The sequence below is a fragment of the Melozone crissalis genome, unplaced genomic scaffold, assembly GCF_028551555.1.
Source record: "Melozone crissalis strain CALT ecotype California unplaced genomic scaffold, PUWL_Pcris_2 ptg000010l_1, whole genome shotgun sequence".
Lineage (NCBI taxonomy): Eukaryota > Metazoa > Chordata > Aves > Passeriformes > Passerellidae > Melozone > Melozone crissalis.
Window position 1 is genome coordinate 2,657,268 of NW_026535788.1, and position 24,378 is coordinate 2,681,645.

Genomic DNA, 24,378 nt, shown 5'->3' on the forward strand with positions numbered 1-24,378 from the left:
CAGCTTCTTCGTCTCCGGGAGCCGGAGAGAGCGGCAACTTGGCAAAGGTGATGAAACAAGCTGTACAACACTGCGATTGTGTGCGCAGCGTGCCAAGTGAGAGAAAACAGTACCTGACCACTCTCCTGCCTTTTCTATTCACATGAACATTCGATTGCAAGCTGTTTTGGACAACTTTCTTTCTCTTCTTGCAAAACACTCGGCAGACCTGCGTGCAGCCTCTAGAACACGATGGGAGATGTTTTTTGTGCTGGCACAGTTTCTCCTTGCCAGACAGAGTGGAAAAGCTTTTTGCTAAGATGTAGACGAGAAGAGAGGCTAAAGAAGCAGGTATGGTGCTCTGCAGAGCTAAGCACCGCTCCCGGGCCTCTTTCGGCAGAAGGCGCACACCGCAGAGCACTGTGAGCGGCAGAATCGTCTTTGCGCGAAGAAGCAGCTTCTTCGTCTCCGGGAGCCGGAGAGAGCGGCAGCTTCGCAAAGGTGATGAAACAAGCTGTACAACACTGCGATTGTGTGCGCAGCTTGCCAAGTGAGAGAAAACAGTACCTGACCACTCTCCTGCCTTTTCTATTCACATGAACATTCGATTGCAAGCTGTTTTGGACAACTTTCTTTCTCTTCTTGCAAAACACTCGGCAGACCTCCGTGCAGCCTCTAGAACACGATGGGAGATGTTTTTTGTGCTGGCACAGTTTCTCCTTGCCAGACAGAGTGGAAAAGCTTTTTGCTAAGATGTAGACGAGAAGAGAGGCTAAAGACGTAGGTACGGTGCTCTGCAGAGCTAAGCACAGCTCCCGGGGCTCTTTCGGCAGAAGGCGCACACCGCAGAGCACTGTGAGCGGCAGAATCGTCTTTGCGCGAAGAAGCAGCTTCTTCGTCTCCGGGAGCCGGAGAGAGCGGCAGCTTCGCAAAGGTGATGAAACAAGCTGTACAACACTGCGATTGTGTGCGCAGCTTGCCAAGTGAGAGAAAACAGTACCTGACCACTCTCCTGCCTTTTCTATTCACATGAACATTCGATTGCAAGCTGTTTTGGACAACTTTCTTTCTCTTCTTGCAAAACACTCGGCAGACCTCCGTGCAGCCTCTAGAACACGATGGGAGATGTTTTCAGTGCTGGCACAGTTTCTCCTTGCCAGACAGAGTGGAAAAGCTTTTTGCTAAGATGTAGACGAGAAGAGAGGCTAAAGACGAAGGTACGGTGCTCTGCAGAGCGAAGCACCGCTCCGGGCGTCTTTCGGCAGAAGGCGCACACCGCAGGGCACTGTGAGCGGCAGAATCGTCTTTGCGCGAAGAAGCAGCTTCTTCGTCTCCGGGAGCCGGAGAGAGCGGCAACTTGGCAAAGGTGATGAAACAAGCTGTACAACACTGCGATTGTGTGCGCAGCTTGCCAACTGAGAGAAAACAGTACCTGACCACTCTCCTGCCTTTTCTATTCACATGAACATTCGATTGCAAGCTGTTTTGGACAACTTTCTTTCTCTTCTTGCAAAACACTCGGCAGACCTGCGTGCAGCCTCTAGAACACGATGGGAGATGTTTTCTGTGCTGGCAAAGCTTCTCCTTGCCAGACAGAGTGGAAAAGCTTTTTGCTAAGATGTAGACGAGAAGAGAGGCTAAAGAAGCACGTATGGTGCTTCTCAGAGCTAAGCACAGCTCCCCGGGCTCTTTCGGCAGAAGGCGCACACCGCAGAGCACTGTGAGCGGCAGAATCGTCTTTGCGCGAAGAAGCAGCTTCTTCGTCTCCGGGAGCCGGAGAGAGCGGCAACTTCGCAAAGGTGATGAAACAAGCTGTACAACACTGCGATTGTGTGCGCAGCGTGCCAACTGAGAGAAAACAGTACCTGACCACTCTCCTGCCTTTTCTATTCACATGAACATTCGATTGCAAGCTGTTTTGGACAACTTTCTTTCTCTTCTTGCAAAACACTCGGCAGACCTCCGTGCAGCCTCTAGAACACGATGGGAGATGTTTTTTGTGCTGGCACAGTTTCTCCTTGCCAGACAGAGTGGAAAAGCTTTTTGCTAAGATGTAGACGAGAAGAGAGGCTAAAGACGAAGGTACGGTGCTCTGCAGAGCTAAGCACCGCTCCGGGCGTCTTTCGGCAGAAGGCGCACACCGCAGAGCACTGTGAGCGGCAGAATCGTCTTTGCGCGAAGAAGCAGCTTCTTCGTCTCCGGGAGCCGGAGAGAGCGGCAACTTGGCAAAGGTGATGAAACAAGCTGTACAACACTGCGATTGTGTGCGCAGCTTGCCAACTGAGAGAAAACAGTACCTGACCACTCTCCTGCCTTTTCTATTCACTTGAACATTCGATTGCAAGCTGTTTTGGACAACTTTCTTTCTCTTCTTGCAAAACACTCTGCAGACCTCCGTGCAGCCTCTAGAACACGATGGGAGATGTTTTCTGTGCTGGCACAGTTTCTCCTTGCCAGACAGAGTGGAAAAGCTTTTTGCTAAGATGTAGACGAGAAGAGAGGCTAAAGACGAAGGTACGGTGCTCTGCAGAGCTAAGCACCGCTCCGGGCGTCTTTCGGCAGAAGGCGCACACCGCAGAGCACTGTGAGCGGCAGAATCGTCTGTGCGCGAAGAAGCAGCTTCTTCGTCTCCGGGAGCCGGAGAGAGCGGCAACTTGGCAAAGGTGATGAAACAAGCTGTACAACACTGCGATTGTGTGCGCAGCTTGCCAACTGAGAGAAAACAGTACCTGACCACTCTCCTGCCTTTTCTATTCACATGAACATTCGATTGCAAGCTGTTTAGGACAACTTTCTTTCTCTTCTTGCAAAACACTCGGCAGACCTGCGTGCAGCCTCTAGAACACGATGGGAGATGTTTTCTGTGCTGGCACAGTTTCTCCTTGCCAGACAGAGTGGAAAAGCTTTTTGCTAAGATGTAGACGAGAAGAGAGGCTAAAGACGAAGGTACGGTGCTCTGCAGAGCTAAGCACAGCTCCCGGGCCTCTTTCGGCAGAAGGCGCACACCGCAGAGCACTGTGAGCGGCAGAATCGTCTTTGCGCGAAGAAGCAGCTTCTTCGTCTCCGGGAGCCGGAGAGAGCGGCAGCTTCGCAAAGGTGATGAAACAAGCTGTACAACACTGCGATTGTGTGCGCAGCGTGCCAACTGAGAGAAAACAGTACCTGACCACTCTCCTGCCTTTTCTATTCACATGAACATTCGATTGCAAGCTGTTTTGGACAACTTTCTTTCTCTTCTTGCAAAACACTCGGCAGACCTCCGTGCAGCCTCTAGAACACGATGGGAGATGTTTTTTGTGCTGGCACAGTTTCTCCTTGCCAGACAGAGTGGAAAAGCTTTTTGCTAAGATGTAGACGAGAAGAGAGGCTAAAGACGAAGGTACGGTGCTCTGCAGAGCTAAGCACCGCTCCCGGGCCTCTTTCGGCAGAAGGGGCACACAGCAGAGCACTGTGAGCGGCAGAATCGTCTTTGCGCGAAGAAGCAGCTTCTTCGTCTCCGGGAGCCGGAGAGAGCGGCAACTTGGCAAAGGTGATGAAACAAGCTGTACAACACTGCAATTGTGTGCGCAGCGTGCCAACTGAGAGAAAACAGTACCTGACCACTCTCCTGCCTTTTCTATTCACATGAACATTCGATTGCAAGCTGTTTTGGACAACTTTCTTTCTCTTCTTGCAAAACACTCGGCAGACCTCCGTGCAGCCTCTAGAACACGATGGGAGATGTTTTTTGTGCTGGCACAGTTTCTGCTTGCCAGACAGAGTGGAAAAGCTTTTTGCTAAGATGTAGACGAGAAGAGAGGCTAAAGAAGCACATATGGTGCTTCTCAGAGCTAAGCACAGCTCCCGGGGCTCTTTCGGCAGAAGGCGCACACCGCAGAGCACTGTGAGCGGCAGAATCGTCTTTGCGCGAAGAAGCAGCTTCTTCGTCTCCGGGAGCCGGAGAGAGCGGCAACTTCGCAAAGGTGATGAAACAAGCTGTACAACACTGCGATTGTGTGCGCAGCGTGCCAACTGAGAGAAAACAGTACCTGACCACTCTCCTGCCTTTTCTATTCACAAGAACATTCGATTGCAAGCTGTTTTGGACAACTTTCTTTCTCTTCTTGCAAAACACTCGGCAGACCTCCGTGCAGCCTCTAGAACACGATGGGAGATGTTTTTTGTGCTGGCACAGTTTCTCCTTGCCAGACAGAGTGGAAAAGCTTTTTGCTAAGATGTAGACGAGAAGAGAGGCTAAAGACGAAGGTACGGTGCTCTGCAGAGCTAAGCACCGCTCCCGGGCCTCTTTCGGCAGAAGGCGCACACCGCAGAGCACTGTGAGCGGCAGAATCGTCTTTGCGCGAAGAAGCAGCTTCTTCGTCTCCGGGAGCCGGAGAGAGCGGCAACTTCGCAAAGGTGATGAAACAAGCTGTACAACACTGCGATTGTGTGCGCAGCTTGCCAAGTGAGAGAAAACAGTACCTGACCACTCTCCTGCCTTTTCTATTCACATGAACATTGGATTGCAAGCTGTTTTGGACAACTTTCTTTCTCTTCTTGCAAAACACTCGGCAGACCTCCGTGCAGCCTCTAGAACACGATGGGAGATGTTTTCTGTGCTGGCACAGTTTCTCCTTGCCAGACAGAGTGGAAAAGCTTTTTGCTAAGATGTAGACGAGAAGAGAGGCTAAAGACGAAGGTACGGTGCTCTGCAGAGCTAAGCACCGCTCCCGGGCCTCTTTCGGCAGAAGGCGCACACAGCAGGAGCACTGTGAGCGGCAGAATCGTCTTTGCGCGAAGAAGCAGCTTCTTCGTCTCCGGGAGCCGGAGAGAGCGGCAACTTCGCAAAGGTGATGAAACAAGCTGTACAACACTGCGATTGTGTGCGCAGCTTGCCAACTGAGAGAAAACAGTACCTGACCACTCTCCTGCCTTTTCTATTCACATGAACATTCGATTGCAAGCTGTTTTGGACAACTTTCTTTCTCTTCTTGCAAAACACTCGGCAGACCTCCGTGCAGCCTCTAGAACACGATGGGAGATGTTTTCTGTGCTGGCACAGTTTCTCCTTGCCAGACAGAGTGGAAAAGCTTTTTGCTAAGATGTAGACGAGAAGAGAGGCTAAAGACGAAGGTACGGTGCTCTGCAGAGCTAAGCACCGCTCCCAGGCCTCTTTCGGCAGAAGGCGCACACCGCACAGCACTGTGAGCGGCAGAATCGTCTTTGCGCGAAGAAGCAGCTTCTTCGTCTCCGGGAGCCGGAGAGAGCGGCAGCTTAGCAAAGGTAATGAAACAAGCTGTACAACACTGCGATTGTGTGCGCAGCGTGCCAAGTGAGAGAAAACAGTACCTGACCACTCTCCTGCATTTTCTATTCACATGAACATTCGATTGCAAGCTGTTTTGGACAACTTTCTTTCTCTTCTTGCAAAACACTCGGCAGACCTCCGTGCAGCCTCTAGAACACGATGGGAGATGTTTTTTGTGCTGGCACAGTTTCTCCTTGCCAGACAGAGTGGAAAAGCTTTTTGCTAAGATGTAGACGAGAAGAGAGGCTAAAGACGAAGGTACGGTGCTCTGCAGAGCTAAGCACAGCTCCCGGGCGTCTTTCGGCAGAAGGCGCACACCGCAGAGCACTGTGAGCGGCAGAATCGTCTTTGCGCGAAGAAGCAGCTTCTTCGTCTCCGGGAGCCGGAGAGAGCGGCAACTTGGCAAAGGTGATGAAACAAGCTGTACAACACTGCGATTGTGTGCGCAGCGTGCCAACTGAGAGAAAACAGTACCTGACCACTCTCCTGCCTTTTCTATTCACATGAACATTCGATTGCAAGCTGTTTTGGACAACTTTCTTTCTCTTCTTGCAAAACACTCGGCAGACCTGCGTGCAGCCTCTAGAACACGATGGGAGATGTTTTTTGTGCTGGCACAGTTTCTCCTTGCCAGACAGAGTGGAAAAGCTTTTTGCTAAGATGTAGACGAGAAGAGAGGCTAAAGAAGCAGGTATGGTGCTCTGCAGAGCTAAGCACCGCTCCCGGGCCTCTTTCGGCAGAAGGCGCACACCGCAGAGCACTGTGAGCGGCAGAATCGTCTTTGCGCGAAGAAGCAGCTTCTTCGTCTCCGGGAGCCGGAGAGAGCGGCAGCTTCGCAAAGGTGATGAAACAAGCTGTACAACACTGCGATTGTGTGCGCAGCTTGCCAAGTGAGAGAAAACAGTACCTGACCACTCTCCTGCCTTTTCTATTCACATGAACATTCGATTGCAAGCTGTTTTGGACAACTTTCTTTCTCTTCTTGCAAAACACTCGGCAGACCTCCGTGCAGCCTCTAGAACACGATGGGAGATGTTTTTTGTGCTGGCACAGTTTCTCCTTGCCAGACAGAGTGGAAAAGCTTTTTGCTAAGATGTAGACGAGAAGAGAGGCTAAAGACGAAGGTACGGTGCTCTGCAGAGCTAAGCACAGCTCCCGGACCTCTTTCGGCACAAGGCTCACACTGCAGAGCACTGTGAGCGGCAGAATCGTCTTTGCGCGAAGAAGCAGCTTCTTCGTCTCCGGGAGCCGGAGAGAGCGGCAGCTTCGCAAAGGTGATGAAACAAGCTGTACAACACTGCGATTGTGTGCGCAGCTTGCCAACTGAGAGAAAACAGTACCTGACCACTCTCCTGCCTTTTCTATTCACATGAACATTCGATTGCAAGCTGTTTTGGACAACTTTCTTTCTCTTCTTGCAAAACACTCGGCAGACCTCCGTGCAGCCTCTAGAACACGATGGGAGATGTTTTTTGTGCTGGCAAAGTTTCTCCTTGCCAGACAGAGTGGAAAAGGTTTTTGCTAAGATGTAGACGAGAAGTGAGGCTAAAGACGAAGGTACGGTGCTCTGCAGAGCTAAGCACAGCTCCCGGGCCTCTTTTGGCAGAAGGCGCACACCGCAGAGCACTGTGAGCGGCAGAATCGTCTTTGCGCGAAGAAGCAGCTTCTTCGTCTCCGGGAGCCGGAGAGAGCGGCAACTTCGCCAAGGTGATGAAACAAGCTGTACAACACTGCGATTGTGTGCGCAGCTTGCCAAGTGAGAGAAAACAGTACCTGACCACTCTCCTGCCTTTTCTATTCACATGAACATTCGATTGCAAGCTGTTTTGGACAACTTTCTTTCTCTTCTTGCAAAACACTCGGCAGACCTCCGTGCAGCCTCTAGAACACGATGGGAGATGTTTTCTGTGCTGGCACAGTTTCTCCTTGCCAGACAGAGTGGAAAAGCTTTTTGCTAAGATGTAGACGAGAAGAGAGGCTAAAGACGAAGGTACGGTGCTCTGCAGAGCTAAGCACTGCTCCCGGGCCTCTTTCGGCAGAAGGCGCACACCGCAGAGCACTGTGAGCGGCAGAATCGTCTTTGCGCGAAGAAGCAGCTTCTTCGTCTCCGGGAGCCGGAGAGAGCGGCAACTTCGCAAAGGTGATGAAACAAGCTGTACAACACTGCGATTGTGTGCGCAGCTTGCCAACTGAGAGAAAACAGTACCTGACCACTCTCCTGCCTTTTCTATTCACATGAACATTCGATTGCAAGCTGTTTTGGACAACTTTCTTTCTCTTCTTGCAAAACACTCGGCAGACCTCCGTGCAGCCTCTAGAACACGATGGGAGATGTTTTCTGTGCTGGCACAGTTTCTCCTTGCCAGACAGAGTGGAAAAGCTTTTTGCTAAGATGTAGACGAGAAGAGAGGCTAAAGAAGCACGTATGGTGCTTCTCAGAGCTAAGCACAGCTCCCGGGGCTCTTTCGGAAAAAGGCGCACACCGCAGAGCACTGTGAGCGGCAGAATCGTCTTTGCGCGAAGAAGCAGCTTCTTCGTCTCCGGGAGCCGGAGAGAGCGGCAACTTGGCAAAGGTGATGAAACAAGCTGTACAACACTGCGATTGTGTGCGCAGCGTGCCAACTGAGAGAAAACAGTACCTGACCACTCTCCTGCCTTTTCTATTCACATGAACATTCGATTGCAAGCTGTTTTGGACAACTTTCTTTCTCTTCTTGCAAAACACTCGGCAGACCTCCGTGCAGCCTCTAGAACACGATGGGAGACGTTTTTTGTGCTAGCACAGTTTCTCCTTGCCAGACAGAGTGGAAAAGCTTTTTGCTAAGATGTAGACGGGAAGAGAGGCTAAAGACGAAGGTACGGTGCTCTGCAGAGCTAAGCACCGCTGCCGGGCGTCTTTCGGCAGAAGGCGCACACCGCAGAGCACTGTGAGCGGCAGAATCGTCTTTGCGCGAAGAAGCAGCTTCTTCGTCTCCGGGAGCCGGAGAGAGCGGCAACTTCGCAAAGGTGATGAAACAAGCTGTACAACACTGCGATTGTGTGCGCAGCTTGCCAACTGAGAGAAAACAGTACCTGACCACTCTCCTGCCTTTTCTATTCACTTGAACATTCGATTGCAAGCTGTTTTGGACAACTTTCTTTCTCTTCTTGCAAAACACTCGGCAGACCTCCGTGCAGCCTCTAGAACACGATGGGAGATGTTTTCTGTGCTGGCACAGTTTCTCCTTGCCAGACAGAGTGGAAAAGCTTTTTGCTAAGATGTAGACGAGAAGAGAGGCTAAAGACGAAGGTACGGTGCTCTGCAGAGCTAAGCACAGCTCCCGGGGCTCTTTCGGCAGAAGGCGCACACCGCAGAGCACTGTGAGCGGCAGAATCGTCTTTGCGCGAAGAAGCAGCTTCTTCGTCTCCGGGAGCCGGAGAGAGCGGCAGCTTCGCAAAGGTGATGAAACAAGCTGTACAACACTGCGATTGTGTGCGCAGCTTGCCAAGTGAGAGAAAACAGTACCTGACCACTCTCCTGCATTTTCTATTCACATGAACATTCGATTGCAAGCTGTTTTGGACAACTTTCTTTCTCTTCTTGCAAAACACTCGGCAGACCTGCGTGCAGCCTCTAGAACACGATGGGAGATGTTTTCTGTGCTGGCACAGTTTCTCCTTGCCAGACAGAGTGGAAAAGCTTTTTGCTAAGATGTAGACGAGAAGAGAGGCTAAAGACGAAGGTACGGTGCTCTGCAGAGCTAAGCACCGCTCCGGGCGTCTTTCGGCAGAAGGCGCACACCGCAGAGCACTGTGAGCGGCAGAATCGTCTTTGCGCGAAGAAGCAGCTTCTTCGTCTCTGGGAGCCGGAGAGAGCGGCAACTTGGCAAAGGTGATGAAACAAGCTGTACAACACTGCGATTGTGTGCGCAGCTTGCCAACTGAGAGAAAACAGTACCTGACCACTCTCCTGCCTTTTCTATTCACATGAACATTCGATTGCAAGCTGTTTTGGACAACTTTCTTTCTCTTCTTGCAAAACACTCGGCAGACCTCCGTGCAGCCTCTAGAACACGATGGGAGATGTTTTTTGTGCTGGCACAGTTTCTCCTTGCCAGACAGAGTGGAAAAGCTTTTTGCTAAGATGTAGACGAGAAGAGAGGCTAAAGAAGCACGTATGGTGCTTCTCAGAGCTAAGCACAGCTCCCGGGCGTCTTTCGGCAGAAGGCGCACACCGCAGAGCACTGTGAGCGGCAGAATCGTCTTTGCGCGAAGAAGCAGCTTCTTCGTCTCCGGGAGCCGGAGAGAGCGGCAGCTTCGCAAAGGTGATGAAACAAGCTGTACAACACTGCGATTGTGTGCGCAGCTTGCCAAGTGAGAGAAAACAGTACCTGACCACTCTCCTGCCTTTTCTATTCACATGAACATTCGATTGCAAGCTGTTTTGGACAACTTTCTTTCTCTTCTTGCAAAACACTCGGCAGACCTCCGTGCAGCCTCTAGAACACGATGGGAGATGTTTTTTGTGCTGGCACAGTTTCTCCTTGCCAGACAGAGTGGAAAAGCTTTTTGCTAAGATGTAGACGAGAAGAGAGGCTAAAGACGAAGGTACGGTGCTCTGCAGAGCAAAGCACCGCTCCGGGCGTCTTTCGGCAGAAGGCGCACACCGCAGAGCACTGTGAGCGGCAGAATCGTCTTTGCGCGAAGAAGCAGCTTCTTCGTCTCCGGGAGCCGGAGAGAGCGGCAACTTGGCAAAGGTGATGAAACAAGCTGTACAACACTGCGATTGTGTGCGCAGCTTGCCAAGTGAGAGAAAACAGTACCTGACCACTCTCCTGCCTTTTCTATTCACATGAACATTGGATTGCAAGCTGTTTTGGACAACTTTCTTTCTCTTCTTGCAAAACACTCGGCAGACCTCTGTGCATCCTCTAGAACACGATGGGCGATGTTTTCTGTGCTGGCACAGTTTCTCTTTGCCAGACAGAGTGGAAAAGCTTTTTGCTAAGATGTAGACGGGAAGACAGGCTAAAGAAGCACGTATGGTGCTTCTCAGAGCTAAGCACAGCTCCCGGGGCTCTTTCGGCAGAAGGCGCACACCGCAGAGCACTGTGAGCGGCAGAATCGTCTTTGCGCGAAGAAGCAGCTTCTTCGTCTCCGGGAGCCGGAGAGAGCGGCAACTTCGCAAAGGTGATGAAACAAGCTGTACAACACTGCGATTGTGTGCGCAGCGTGCCAACTGCGAGAAAACAGTACCTGACCACTCTCCTGCCTTTTCTATTCACATGAACATTCGATTGCAAGCTGTTTTGGACAACTTTCTTTCTCTTCTTGCAAAACACTCGGCAGACCTGCGTGCAGCCTCTAGAACACGATGGGAGATGTTTTTTGTGCTGGCACAGTTTCTCCTTGCCAGACAGAGTGGAAAAGCTTTTTTGCTAAGATGTAGACGAGAAGAGAGGCTAAAGACGAAGGTACGGTGCTCTGCAGAGCTAAGCACCGCTCCCGGGGCTCTTTCGGCAGAAGGCGCACACCGCAGAGCACTGTGAGCGGCAGAATCGTCTTTGCGCGAAGAAGCAGCTTCTTCGTCTCCGGGAGCCGGAGAGAGCGGCAGCTTAGCAAAGGTGATGAAACAAGCTGTACAACACTGCGATTGTGTGCGCAGCTTGCCAACTGAGAGAAAACAGTACCTGACCACTCTCCTGCCTTTTCTATTCACATGAACATTCGATTGCAAGCTGTTTTGGACAACTTTCTTTCTCTTCTTGCAAAACACTCGGCAGACCTGCGTGCAGCCTCTAGAACACGATGGGAGATGTTTTTTGTGCTGGCACAGTTTCTCCTTGCCAGACAGAGTGGAAAAGCTTTTTGCTAAGATGTAGACGAGAAGAGAGGCTAAAAACGAAGGTACGGTGCTCTGCAGAGCTAAGCACCGCTCCCGGACCTCTTTCGGCAGAAGGCGCACACCGCAGAGCACTGTGAGCGGCAGAATCGTCTTTGCGCGAAGAAGCAGCTTCTTCGTCTCCGGGAGCCGGAGAGAGCGGCAACTTCGCAAAGGTGATGAAACAAGCTGTACAACACTGCGATTGTGTGCGCAGCTTGCCAACTGAGAGAAAACAGTACCTGACCACTCTCCTGCCTTTTCTATTCACATGAACATTGGATTGCAAGCTGTTTTGGACAACTTTCTTTCTCTTCTTGCAAAACACTCGGCAGACCTCCGTGCAGCCTCTAGAACACGATGGGAGATGTTTTCTGTGCTGGCACAGTTTCTCCTTGCCAGACAGAGTGGAAAAGCTTTTTGCTAAGATGTAGACGAGAAGAGAGGCTAAAGACGAAGGTACGGTGCTCTGCAGAGCTAAGCACCGCTCCCGGGCCTCTTTCGGCAGAAGGGGCACACAGCAGAGCACTGTGAGCGGCAGAATCGTCTTTGCGCGAAGAAGCAGCTTCTTCGTCTCCGGGAGCCGGAGAGAGCGGCAACTTGGCAAAGGTGATGAAACAAGCTGTACAACACTGCGATTGTGTGCGCAGCGTGCCAACTGAGAGAAAACAGTACCTGACCACTCTCCTGCCTTTTCTATTCACATGAACATTCGATTGCAAGCTGTTTTGGACAACTTTCTTTCTCTTCTTGCAAAACACTCGGCAGACCTCCGTGCAGCCTCTAGAACACGATGGGAGATGTTTTTTGTGCTGGCACAGTTTCTCCTTGCCAGACAGAGTGGAAAAGCTTTTTGCTAAGATGTAGACGAGAAGAGAGGCTAAAGACGAAGGTACGGTGCTCTGCAGAGCTAAGCACCGCTCCCGGGCCTCTTTCGGCAGAAGGCGCACACAGCAGGAGCACTGTGAGCGGCAGAATCGTCTTTGCGCGAAGAAGCAGCTTCTTCGTCTCCGGGAGCCGGAGAGAGCGGCAACTTCGCAAAGGTGATGAAACAAGCTGTACAACACGGCGATTGTGTGCGCAGCTTGCCAACTGAGAGAAAACAGTACCTGACCACTCTCCTGCATTTTCTATTCACATGAACATTCGATTGGAAGCTGTTTTGGACAACTTTCTTTCTCTTCTTGCAAAACACTCGGCAGACCTCCGTGCAGCCTCTAGAACACGATGGGAGTTGTTTTCTGTGCTGGCACATTTTCTGCTTGCCAGACAGAGTGGAAAAGCTTTTTGCTAAGATGTAGACGAGAAGAGAGGCTAAAGAAGCACATATGGTGCTTCTCAGAGCTAAGCACAGCTCCCGGGGCTCTTTCGGCAGAAGGCGCACACCGCAGAGCACTGTGAGCGGCAGAATCGTCTTTGCGCGAAGAAGCAGCTTCTTCGTCTCCGGGAGCCGGAGAGAGCGGCAACTTGGCAAAGGTGATGAAACAAGCTGTACAACACTGCGATTGTGTGCGCAGCTTGCCAACTGAGAGAAAACAGTACCTGACCACTCTCCTGCCTTTTCTATTCACATGAACATTCGATTGCAAGCTGTTTTGGACAACTTTCTTTCTCTTCTTGCAAAACACTCGGCAGACCTCCGTGCAGCCTCTAGAACACGATGGGAGATGTTTTTTGTGTTGGCACAGTTTCTCCTTGCCAGACAGAGTGGAAAAGCTTTTTGCTAAGATGTAGACGAGAAGAGAGGCTAAAGACGAAGGTACGGTGCTCTGCAGAGCTAAGCACCGCTCCCGGGCCTCTTTCGGCAGAAGGCGCACACCGCAGAGCACTGTGAGCGGCAGAATCGTCTTTGCGCGAAGAAGCAGCTTCTTCGTCTCCGGGAGCCGGAGAGAGCGGCAACTTGGCAAAGGTGATGAAACAAGCTGTACAACACTGCGATTGTGTGCGCAGCTTGCCAAGTGAGAGAAAACAGTACCTGACCACTCTCCTGCCTTTTCTATTCACATGAACATTCGATTGCAAGCTGTTTTGGACAACTTTCTTTCTCTTCTTGCAAAACACTCGGCAGACCTCCGTGCAGCCTCTAGAACACGATGGGAGATGTTTTCTGTGCTGGCACAGTTTCTCCTTGCCAGACAGAGTGGAAAAGCTTTTTGCTAAGATGTAGTCGAGAAGAGAGGCTAAAGACGAAGGTACGGTGCTCTGCAGAGCTAAGCACCGCTCCCGGACATCTTTCGGCAGAAGGCGCACACCGCAGAGCACTGTGAGCGGCAGAATCGTCTTTGCGCGAAGAAGCAGCTTCTTCGTCTCCGGGAGCCGGAGAGAGCGGCAACTTGGCAAAGGTGATGAAACAAGCTGTACAACACTGCGATTGTGTGCGCAGCGTGCCAACTGAGAGAAAACAGTACCTGACCACTCTCCTGCCTTTTCTATTCACATGAACATTCGATTGCAAGCTGTTTTGGACAACTTTCTTTCTCTTCTTGCAAAACACTCGGCAGACCTGCGTGCAGCCTCTAGAACACGATGGGAGATGTTTTTTGTGCTAGCACAGTTTCTCCTTGCCAGACAGAGTGGAAAAGCTTTTTGCTAAGATGTAGACGAGAAGAGAGGCTAAAGACGAAGGTACGGTGCTCTGCAGAGCTAAGCACCGCTCCCGGGCCTCTTTCGGCAGAAGGCGCACACCGCAGAGCACTGTGAGCGGCAGAATCGTCTTTGCGCGAAGAAGCAGCTTCTTCGTCTCCGGGAGCCGGAGAGAGCGGCAACTTCGCAAAGGTGATGAAACAAGCTGTACAACACTGCGATTGTGTGCGCAGCGTGCCAAGTGAGAGAAAACAGTACCTGACCACTCTCCTGCCTTTTCTATTCACATGAACATTGGATTGCAAGCTGTTTTGGACAACTTTCTTTCTCTTCTTGCAAAACACTCGGCAGACCTCCGTGCAACCTCTAGAACACGATGGGAGATGTTTTCTGTGCTGGCACAGTTTCTCCTTGCCAGACAGAGTGGAAAAGCTTTTTGCTAAGATGTAGACGAGAAGAGAGGCTAAAGAAGCACGTATGGTGCTTCTCAGAGCTAAGCACAGCTCCCGGGGCTCTTTCGGCAGAAGGCGCACACCGCAGAGCACTGTGAGCGGCAGAATCGTCTTTGCGCGAAGAAGCAGCTTCTTCGTCTCCGGGAGCCGGAGAGAGCGGCAGCTTCGCAAAGGTGATGAAACAAGCTGTACAACACTGCGATTGTGTGCACAGCTTGCCAACTGAGAGAAAACAGTACCTGACCACTCTCCTGCCTTTTCTATTCACATGAACATTCGATTGCAAGCTGTTTTGGACAACTTTCTTTCTCTTCTTGCAAAACACTCAGCAGACCTCCGTGCAGCCTCTAGAACACGATGGGAGATGTTTTTTGTGCTGGCACAGTTTCTCCTTGCCAGACAGAGTGGAAAAGCTTTTTGCTAAGATGTAGACGAGAAGAGAGGCTAAAGACGAAGGTACGGTGCTCTGCAGAGCTAAGCACCGCTCCAGGCGTCTTTCGGCAGAAGGCGCACACCGCAGAGCACTGTGAGCGGCAGAATCGTCTTTGCGCGAAGAAGCAGCTTCTTCGTCTCCGGGAGCCGGAGAGAGCGGCAACTTCGCAAAGGTGATGAAACAAGCTGTACAAAACTGCGATTGTGTGCGCAGCTTGCCAACTGAGAGAAAACAGTACCTGACCACACTCCTGCCTTTTCTATTCACATGAACATTCGATTGCAAGCTGTTTTGGACAACTTTATTTCTCTTCTTGCAAAACACTCTGCAGACCTCCGTGCAGCTTCTAGAACACGATGGGAGATGTTTTCTGTGCTGGTAAAGTTTCTCCTTGCCAGACAAGTGGAAAAGCTTTTTGCTAAGATGTAGACGAGAGGAGAGGCTAAAGACGAAGTTACGGTGCTTTGCAGAGCTAAGCACCGCTCCCGTGCCTCTTTCGACAGAAGACACACACCGCAGAGCACTGTGAGCGGCAGAATCGTCTTTGCGCGAAGAAGCAGCTTCTTCGTCTCCGGGAGCCGGAGAGAGCGGCAACTTGGCAAAGGTGATGAAACAAGCTGTACAACACTGCGATTGTGTGCGCAGCTTCCCAACTGAGAGAAAACAGTACCTGACCACTCTCCTGCCTTTTCTATTCACATGAACATTCGATTGGAAGCTGTTTTGGACAACTTTCTTTCTCTTCTTGCAAAACACTCGGCAGAACTCAGTGCAGCCTCTAGAACACGATGGGAGATGTTTTTTGTGCTGGCACAGTTTCTCCTTGCCAGACAGAGTGGAAAAGCTTTTTGCTAAGATGTAGACGAGAAGAGAGGCTAAAGACGAAGGTACGGTGCTCTGCAGAGCACTGTGAGCGGCAGAATCGTCTTTGCGCGAAGAAGGAGCTTCTTCGTCTCCTGGAGCCGGAGAGAGCGGCAACTTCGCAAAGGTGATGAAACAAGCTGTACAAAACTGCGATTCTGTGCGCAGATTACCAACTGAGAGAAAACAGTACCTGACCACTCTCCTGCCTTTTCTATTCACATGAACATTCGATTGCAAGCTGTTTTGGACAACTTTCTTTCTCTTCTTGCAAAACACTCGGCAGACCTCCGTGCAGCCTCTAGAACACGATGGGAGATGTTTTCTGTGCTGGCACAGTTTCTCCTGGCAGGCAGAGTGGAAAAGCTTTTTGCTAAGATGTAGACGAGAAGAGAGGCTAAAGACGAAGGTACGGTGCTCTGCAGAGCTAAGCACAGCTCCCGGGCCTCTTTCGGCAGAAGACACACACTGCAGAGCACTGTGAGCGGCAGAATCGTCTTTGCGCGAAGAAGCAGCTTCTTCGTCTCCGGGAGCCGGAGAGAGCGGCAACTTCGCAAAGGTGATGAAACAAGCGGTACAACACTGCGATTGTGTGCGCAGCTTGCCAACTGAGAGAAAACAGTACCTGACCACTCTCCTGCCTTTTCTATTCACATGAACATTCGATTGGAAGCTGTTTTGGACAACTTTCTTTCTCTTCTTGCAAAACACTCGGCAGACCTCCGTGCAGCCTCTAGAACACGATGGGAGATGTTTTCTGTGCTGGCACAGTTTCTCCTTGCCAGACAGAGTGGAAAAGCTTTTTGCTAAGATGTAGACGAGAAGAGAGGCTAAAGACGAAGGTACGGTGCTCTGCAGAGCACTGTGAGCGGCAGAATCGTCTTTGCGCGAAGAAGCAGCTTCTTCGTCTCCGGGAGCCGGAGAGAGCGGCAACTTGGCAAAGGTGATGAAACAAGCTGTACAACACTGCGATTGTGTGCGCAGCTTGCCAACTGAGAGAAAACAGTACCTGACCACTCTCCTGCCTTTTCTATTCACATGAACATTCGATTGCAAGCTGTTTTGGACAACTTTCTTTCTCTTCTTGCAAAACACTCTGCAGACATCCGTGCAGCTTCTAGAACACGATGGGAGATGTTTTCTGTGCTGGTAAAGTTTCTCCTTGCCAGACAGAGTGGAAAAGCTTTTTGCTAAGATGTAGACGAGAAGAGAGGCTAAAGACGAAGGTACCGTGCTCTGCAGAGCTAAGCACCGCTCCCGTGCCTCTTTCGGCAGAAGACACACACCGCAGAGCACTGTGAGCGGCAGAATCGTCTTTGCGCGAAGAAGCCGCTTCTTCGTCTCCGGGAGCCGGAGAGAGCGGCAACTTGGCAAAGGTGATGAAACAAGCTGTACAACACTGCGATTGTGTGCGCAGCTTGCCAACTGAGAGAAAACAGTACCTGACCACTCTCCTGCCTTTTCTATTCACATGAACATTCGATTGCAAGCTGTTTTGGACAACTTTCTTTCTCTTCTTGCAAAACACTCGGCAGACCTCCGTGCAGCCTCTAGAACACGATGGGAGATGTTTTTTGTGCTGGCACAGTTTCTCCTTGCCAGACAGAGTGGAAAAGCTTTTTGCTAAGATGTAGACGAGAAGAGAGGCTAAAGACGAAGGTACGGTGCTCTGCAGAGCTAAGCACCGCTCCCGGACCTCTTTCGGCAGAAGGCGCACACCGCAGAGCACTGTGAGCGGCACAATCGTCTTTGCGCGAAGAAGCAGCTTCTTCGTCTCCGGGAGCCGGAGAGAGCGGCAACTTGGCAAAGGTGATGAAACAAGCTGTACAACACTGCGATTGTGTGCGCAGCTTGCCAACTGAGAGAAAACAGTACCTGACCACACTCCTGCCTTTTCTATTCACGTGAACATTCGATTGCAAGCTGTTTTGGACAACTTTCTTTCTCTTCTTGCAAAACACTCGGCAGACCTCCGTGCAGCCTCTAGAACACGATGGGAGATGTTTTTTGTGCTGGCACAGTTTCTCCTTGCCAGACAGAGTGGAAAAGCTTTTTGCTAAGATGTAGACGAGAAGAGAGGCTAAAGACGAAGGTACAGTGCTCTGCAGAGCTAAGCACAGCTCCCGGACGTCTTTCGGCAGAAGGCGCACACCGCAGAGCACTGTGAGCGGCAGAATCGTCTTTGCTCGAAGAAGCAGCTTCTTCGTCTCCGGGAGCCGGAGAGAGCGGCAACTTGGCAAAGGTGATGAAACAAGCTGTACAACACTGCGATTGTGTGCGCAGCTTGCCAACAGAGAGAAAACAGTACCTGACCACTCTCCTGCCTTTTCTATTCACATGAACATTCGATTGCAAGCTGTTTTGGACAACTTTCTTTCTCTTCTTGCAAAACACTCTGCATACCTCCGTGCAGCCTCTAGAACACGATGGGAGATGTTTTCTGTGCTGGCGCAGTTTCTCCTCGCCAGACAGAGTGGAAAAGTTTTTTGCTAAGATGTAGACGAGAAGAGAGGCTAAAGACGAAGGTACGGTGCTCTGCAGAGCACTGTGAGCGGCGGAATCCTATTTGCGCGAAGAAGCAGCTTCTTCGTCTCCTGGAGCCGGAGAGAGCGGCAACTTCGCAAAGGTGATGAAACAACCTGTACAAAACTGCGATTGTGTGCGCAGGTTATCAACTGAGAGAAAACAGTACCTGACCACTCTCCTGCCTTTTCTATTCACATGAACATTCGATTGCAAGCTGTTTTGGACAACTTTCTTTCTCTTCTTGCAAAACACTCGGCAGACATCCATGCAGCCTCTAGAACACGATGGGAGATGTTTTTTGTGCTGGCACAGTTTCTCCTTGCCAGACAGAGTGGAAAAGCTTTTTGCTAAGATGTAGACGAGAAGAGAGGCTAAAGACGAAGGTACGGTGCTCTGCAGAGCACTGTGAGCGGCAGAATCGTCTTTGCGCGAAGAAGCAGCTTCTTCGTCTCCTTGAGCCGGAGAGAGCGGCAACTTCGCAAAGGTGATGAAACAAGCTGTACAAAACTGCGATTGTGTGCGCAGCTTACCAACTGAGAGAAAACAGTACCTGACCACTCTCCTGCCTTTTCTATTCACATGAACATTCGATTGCAAGCTGTTTTGGACAACTTTCTTTCTCTTCTTGCAAAACACTCGGCAGACCTCCGTGCAGCCTCTAGAACACGATGGGAGATGTTTTCTGTGCTGGCACAGTTTCTCCTTGCCAGACAGAGTGGAAAAGCTTTTTGCTAAGATGTAGACGAGAAGAGAGGCTAAAGACGAAGGTACGGTGCTCTGCAGAGCTAAGCACAGCTCCCGGACCTCTTTCGGCAGAAGACACACACCGCAGAGCACTGTGAGCGGCAGAATCGTCTTTGCGCGAAGAAGCAGCTTCTTCGTCTCCGGGAGCCGGAGAGAGCGGCAACTTGGCAAAGGTGATGAAACAAGCTGTACAACACTGCGATTGTGTGCGCAGCTTGCCAACTGAGAGAAAACAGTACCTGACCACTCTCCTGCCTTTTCTATTCACGTGAACATTCGATTGCAAGCTGTTTTGGACAACTTTCTTTCTCTTCTTGCAAAACACTCGGCAGACCTCCGTGCAGCCTCTAGAACACGATGGGAGATGTTTTTTGTGCTGCCACAGTTTCTCCTTGCCAGACAGAGTGGAAAAGCTTTTTGCTAAGATGTAGACGAGAAGAGAGGCTAAAGACGAAGGTACGGTGCTCTGCAGAGCTAAGCACAGCTCCCGGACCTCTTTCGGCAAAAGACACACACCGCAGAGCACTGTGAGCGGCAGAATCGTCTTTGCGCGAAGAAGCAGCTTCTTCGTCTCCGGGAGCCGGAGAGAGCGGCAACTTGGCAAAGGTGATGAAACAAGCTGTACAACACTGCGATTGTGTGCGCAGCTTCCCAACTGAGAGAAAACAGTACCTGACCACTCTCCTGCCTTTTCTATTCACATGAACATTCGATTGCAAGCTGTTTTGGACAACTTTCTTTCTCTTCTTGCAAAACACTCGGAGACCTCCGTGCAGCCTCTAGAACACGATGGGAGATGTTTTTTGTGCTGGCACAGTTTCTCCTTGCCAGACAGTGTGGAAAAGGTTTTTGCTAAGATGTAGACGAGAAGAGAGGCTAAAGACGAAGGTACGGTGCTCTGCAGAGCTAAGCACAGCTCCCGGACCACTTTCGGCAGAAGACACACACCGCAGAGCACTGTGAGCGGCAGAATCGTCTTTGCGCGAAGAAGCAGCTTCTTCGTCTCCGGGAGCCGGAGAGAGCGGCAACTTGGCAAAGGTGATGAAACAAGCTGTACAACACTGCGATTGTGTGCGCAGCTTGCCAACTGAGAGAAAACAGTACCTGACCACTCTCCTGCCTTTTCTATTCACATGAACATTCGATTGCAAGCTGTTTTAAACAAGTTTCTTTCTCTTCTTGCAAAACACTCGGCAGACCTCCGTGCAGCCTCTAGAACACGATGGGAGATGTTTTTTGTGCTGGCACAGTTTCTCCTTGCCAGACAGAGTGGAAAAGCTTTTTGCTAAGATGTAGACGAGAAGAGAGGCTAAAGACGAAGGTACGGTGCTCTGCAGAGCACTGTGAGCGGCAGAATCGTCTTTGCGCGAAGAAGCAGCTTCTTCGTCTCCGGGAGCCGGAGAGAGCGGCAACTTGGCAAAGGTGATGAAACAAGCTCTACAACACTGCGATTGTGTGCGCAGCTTGCCAACTGAGAGAAAACAGTACCTGACCACTCTCCTGCCTTTTCTATTCACATGAACATTGGATTGCAAGCTGTTTTGGACAACTTTCTTTCTCTTCTTGCAAAACACTCGGCAGACCTCCGTGCAGCCTCTAGAACACGATGGGAGATGTTTTCTGTGCTGGCACAGTTTCTCCTTGCCAGACAGAGTGGAAAAGCTTTTTGCTAAGATGTAGACGAGAAGAGAGGCTAAAGACGAAGGTACGGTGCTCTGCAGAGCTAAGCACCGGTGCCGGGCGTCTTTCGGCAGAAGGCGCACACCGCAGGGCACTGTGAGCGGCAGAATCGTCTTTGCGCGAAGAAGCCGCTTCTTCGTCTCCGGGAGCCGGAGAGAGCGGCAACTTGGCAAAGGTGATGAAACAAGCTGTACAACACTGCGATTGTGTGCGCAGCTTACCAACTGAGAGAAAACAGTACCTGACCACTCTCCTGCCTTTTCTATTCACATGAACATTCGATTGCAAGCTGTTTTGGACAACTTTCTTTCTCTTCTTGCAAAACACTCGGCAGACCTCCGTGCAGCCTCTAGAACACGATGGGAGATGTTTTTTGTGCTGGCACAGTTTCTCCTTGCCAGACAGAGTGGAAAAGCTTTTTGCTAAGATGTAGACGAGAAGAGAGGCTAAAGACGAAGGTACGGTGCTCTGCAGAGCACTGTGAGCGGCAGAATCGTCTTTGCGCGAAGAAGCAGCTTCTTCGTCTCCGGGAGCCGGAGAGAGCGGCAGCTTCGCAAAAGTGATGAAACAAGCTGTACAACACTGCGATTGTGTGCGCAGCTTGCCAACTGAGAGAAAACAGTACCTGACCACTCTCCTGCCTTTTCTATTCACATGAACATTGGATTGCAAGCTGTTTTGGACAACTTTCTTTCTCTTCTTGCAAAACACTCGGCAGACCTCCGTGCAGCCTCTAGAACACGATGGGAGATGTTTTCTGTGCTGGCACAGTTTCTCCTTGCCAGACAGAGTGGAAAAGCTTTTTGCTAAGATGTAGACGAGAAGAGAGGCTAAAGACGAAGGTACGGTGCTCTGCAGAGGTAAGCACCGGTGCCGGGCGTCTTTCGGCAGAAGGCGCACACCGCAGGGCACTGTGAGCGGCAGAATCGTCTTTGCGCGAAGAAGCTGCTTCTTCGTCTCCGGGAGCCGGAGAGAGCGGCAACTTGGCAAAGGTGATGAAACAAGCTGTACAACACTGCGATTGTGTGCGCAGCTTACCAACTGAGAGAAAACAGTACCTGACCACTCTCCTGCCTTTTCTATTCACATGAACATTGGATTGCAAGCTGTTTTGGACAACTTTCTTTCTCTTCTTGCAAAACACTCGGCAGAACTCAGTGCAGCCTCTAGAACACGATGGGAGATGTTTTTTGTGCTGGCACAGTTTCTCCTTGCCAGACAGAGTGGAAAAGCTTTTTGCTAAGATGTAGACGAGAAGAGAGGCTAAAGACGAAGGTACGGTGCTGTGCAGAGCACTGTGAGCGGCAGAATCGTCTTTGCGCGAAGAAGCAGCTTCTTCGTCTCCTGGAGCCGGAGAGAGCGGCAACTTCGCAAAGGTGATGAAACAAGCTGTACAAAACTGCGATTGTGTGCGCAGATTACCAACTGAGAGAAAACAGTACCTGACCACTCTCCTGCCTTTTCTATTCACTTGAACATTCGATTGCAAGCTGTTTTGGACAACTTTCTTTCTCTTCTTGCAAAACACTCGGCAGACCTCCGTGCAGCCTCTAGAACAAGATGGGAGATGTTTTCTGTGCTGGCACAGTTTCTCCTTGCCAGACAGAGTGGAAAAGCTTTTTGCTAAGATGTAGACGAGAAGAGAGGCTAAAGACGAAGGTACGGTGCTCTGCAGAGCTAAGCACAGCTCCCGGATCTCTTTCGGCAGAAGGCACACACTGCAGAGCACTGTGAGCGGCAGAATCGTCTTTGCGCGAAGAAGCAGCTTCTTCGTCTCCGGGAGCCGGAGAGAGCGGCAGCTTCGCAAAGGTGATGAAACAAGCTGTACAACACTGCGATTGTGTGCGCAGCTTGCCAACTGAGAGAAAACAGTACCTGACCACTCTTCTGCCTTTTCTATTCACATGAACATTCGATTGGAAGCTGTTTTGGACAACTTTCTTTCTCTTCTTGCAAAACACTCGGCAGACCTCCGTGCAGCCTCTAGAACACGATGGGAGATGTTTTTTGTGCTGCCACAGTTTCTCCTTGCCAGACAGAGTGGAAAAGCTTTTTGCTAAGATGTAGACGAGAAGAGAGGCTAAAGAAGCAGGTATGGTGCACTGCAGAACTAAGCTCAGCTCCCTGGCCTCTTTCGGCAGAAGACACACACTGCAGAGCACTGTGAGCGGCACAATCGTCTTTGGGCGAAGAAGCAGCTTCTTCGTCTCCGGGAGCCGGAGAGAGCGGCAACTTGGCAAAGGTGATGAAACAAGCTGTACAACACTGCGATTGTGTGCGCAGTTTGCCAACTGAGAGAAAACAGTACCTGACCACTCTCCTGCCTTTTCTATTCACATGAACATTCGATTGCAAGCTGTTTTGGACAACTTTCTTTCTCTTCTTGCAAAATACTCGGCAGACCTCCGTGCAGCCTCTAGAACACGATGGGAGATGTTTTCTGTGCTGGCACAGTTTCTCCTTGCCAGACAGAGTGGAAAAGCTTTTTGCTAAGATGTAGACGAGAAGAGAGGCTAAAGACGAAGGTACGGTGCTCTGCAGAGCTAAGCACAGCTCCCGGACGTCTTTCGGCAGAAGACACACACCGCAGAGCACTGTGAGCGGCAGAATCGTCTTTGCGCGAAGAAGCCGCTTCTTCGTCTCTGGGAGCCGGAGAGAGCGGCAACTTGGCAAAGGTGATGAAACAAGCTGTACAACACTGCGATTGTGTGCGCAGCTTGCCAACTGAGAGAAAACAGTACCTGACCACTCTCCTGCCTTTTCTATTCACGTGAACATTCGATTGCAAGCTGTTTTGGAAAACTTTCTTGCTCTTCTTGCAAAACACTCGGCAGACCTCCGTGCAGCCTCTAGAACACGATGGGAGATGTTTTTTGTGCTGCCACAGTTTCTCCTTGCCAGACAGAGTGGAAAAGCTTTTTGCTAAGATGTAGACGAGAAGAGAGGCTAAAGACGAAGGTACGGTGCTCTGCAGAGCTAAGCACAGCTCCCGGACCTCTTTCGGCAAAAGACACACACCGCAGAGCACTGTGAGCGGCAGAATCGTCTTTGCGCGAAGAAGCAGCTTCTTCGTCTCCGGGAGCCGGAGAGAGCGGCAACTTGGCAAAGGTGATGAAACAAGCTGTACAACACTGCGATTGTGTGCGCAGCTTGCCAACAGAGAGAAAACAGTACCTGACCACTCTCCTGCCTTTTCTATTCACATGAACATTCGATTGCAAGCTGTTTTGGACAACTTTCTTCCTCTTCTTGCAAAACACTCGGAGACCTCCGTGCAGCCTCTAGAACACGATGGGAGATGTTTTCTGTGCTGGCACAGTTTCTCCTTGCCAGACAGTGTGGAAAAGCTTTTTGCTAAGATGTAGACGAGAAGAGAGGCTAAAGACGAAGGTACGGTGCTCTGCAGAGCTAAGCACAGCTCCCGGACCACTTTCGGCAGAAGACACACACCGCAGAGCACTGTGAGCGGCAGAATCGTCTTTGCGCGAAGAAGCAGCTTCTTCGTCTCCGGGAGCCGGAGAGAGCGGCAACTTGGCAAAGGTGATGAAACAAGCTGTACAACACTGCGATTGTGTGCGCAGCTTGCCAACTGAGAGAAAACAGTACCTGACCACTCTCCTGCCTTTTCTATTCACATGAACATTCGATTGGAAGCTGTTTTGGACAACTTTCTTTCTCTTCTTGCAAAACACTCGGCAGAACTCAGTGCAGCCTCTAGAACACGATGGGAGATGTTTCTTGTGCTGGCACAGTTTCTCCTTGCCAGACAAGTGGAAAAGCTTTTTGCTAAGATGTAGACGAGAGGAGAGGCTAAAGACGAAGTTACGGTGCTTTGCAGAGCTAAGCACCGCTCCCGTGCCTCTTTCGGCAGAAGACACACACCGCAGAGCACTGTGAGCGGCAGAATCGTCTTTGCGCGAAGAAGCAGCTTCTTCCTCTCCGGGAGCCGGAGAGAGCGGCAACTTGGCAAAGG